This window comes from Triticum urartu, chromosome 6A (genome assembly GCF_056163025.1).
Source record: "Triticum urartu cultivar PI428250 chromosome 6A, HENAU_Tu73, whole genome shotgun sequence".
Lineage (NCBI taxonomy): Eukaryota > Viridiplantae > Streptophyta > Magnoliopsida > Poales > Poaceae > Triticum > Triticum urartu.
The window spans coordinates 73242845-73244844 of record NC_141878.1 but is presented as its reverse complement, the minus strand read 5'-3'; positions in this window follow the sequence as shown (position 1 = coordinate 73244844).

The following is a 2000-nucleotide window of genomic DNA, read 5'->3' as shown; positions in this document are numbered from 1 at the left end:
GATATTGGACCGACCTTGTCAGATACACGGTCACCCTGATAGGTCAGCAAATCATACCAACCGAAATTGTTGGGTCTTCAAGCAGGCAGGCAAGCTTAACACTGACCACAAGGGGAGGAGGCCACCAGGCGATAAAGACGACCGATCGGCCCGCCAGCAGAACGCCAGGGGCCAGAAACAGTTCCCCTCCGATGTTCGACCACTCCCAGAACGCAAGTAGCAGTTCGTCTTCCGCCACCCACATACTGTACTAGCAAAATTAGCACCACGCGCACATCACTACGCACTTAAGATACCATGGGCATCGGCGGAAGCATAATACGGACCACCCTACAAGCACTCCCGTAACGTTTTTTATCTGTTTACCTTATTTTTCTGTATCATCCCTAAAGAACAGGTGAGCAGCTGGGCAACATCTACAACAGGCTCTATCGGAGTTCGGATCCGTATGCTCACCTAAGGGGCTACTTCTGTTAAGGATTCCCTCCCCGAGGACGGGCGACGCAGACACTACAAAAAAAATACACTTCCGTGATGATACGTGTTTGTCATAGTAGGTCGCTTGTTTTGTCATGCATGTACATCCATGACAAATTTATGACAGAATCAAGATAGTCATACCTGTACTGTCGTAGAAGTGTTCCATGACATCACCAAAATTATCATCATGGAAGTGTCCACTTCCATGATGATAAATCGTGCGTCACAGAAGTGCTTTCGTCAAGGGTGACCGACACGTGGCATCCACCGTAACGGAACGCCGTTAAGCTATCGGGTCGGGTTTTGGATCCGATAACCCGTTAACAGCCCCGACCAATGGGGATTTTCCACGTGTAAAATCATCATTGGCTAGAGGAAATATGTGTCGGCTCATCGTTGGGACAGATGTCATCCACTCATTGGACAGGAGGCGCCTATGATAGGTAGACACGTGGCACGACCCAACAATGGCCCATTCCGGTGAAAAAAGGCCGACCAGTAAATATTAGCAGGCCGGCCCATATAAGGCCTACTTGTGTCAGGTCCATTTAAGCCCATGGCCCATACGAGATGTGCCAATTCGGCCCGTTAAAGATTTGACACCATTGCAGCCCATCGTCAGTTCGAGCCCGTTAACAGCCCGCTATATATTTGGGCTCAATATCGGCCCGATGAGATTTCGGCCTGTTAACGACCCATTTAATGGATGGGCCAATTTTCAGGATGTACATCTTTCGGCCTTTTAGCAACCCATTTAAATGTTGGGCTAATTTCCGGCCCGGTGTTTCTTTCAGCCTGTTGACGACCCATAAATCTTATGGGCCATTTGTAGTCGGACCCGAGTTTTGGCCTTTTAGCTGCCCATTTAAGTGTTGGGCCAATTTCTGGCCCGGTGTCACTTTGAGCCTGTTGACGGTCCATACATCAGTTGGGCCAATTGTAGTCGGACCTGAGTTTTGGCATTTTAGCGACCCATTTAGGTGTTGGGCCAATTCCTGGCCTTGTGTGCCTTTCGGCTTGTTAACGAACCATAAATGAGTTGGGCCATTTGTAGTCGGACCTTAGTTTTGGCCTCTTAACGGCCCATGCCCTTCAAGGTCCAATACCAGCCCGGTTTCTCTTTCAGCCTGCTAAAGGCCCACAACACAGTTGGGCCGTTTACAATACGACCTGACTTTCGGCCTCTTAGCGGCTCATGCTCTTCATGGTCCAATACAAGCCCGCTGTCTATGTCGGCCTGCTAAAGGTCTACAGTATAGTTGGGCCATATGTAGCCCAAACTTAGTAATGGCCTGTTAACGACCCGTGAAATAAATTGGGGCCACCTGTTGCCCGCTTCGATGTCAGCCTGTTAACGACCCGGGAGGTAAGAGGGCCGACCATTAACTTTCGGCCTAGTAACGGCCCATTAACTTAATGGGCCCACTAAAGTTTGTTCATGTCTTTAGGCCAAATTAGATAATTTGAGCCCATTACGAGGAGCAAAGGTACGACATACAAGGAATAATGTTGCACATCCA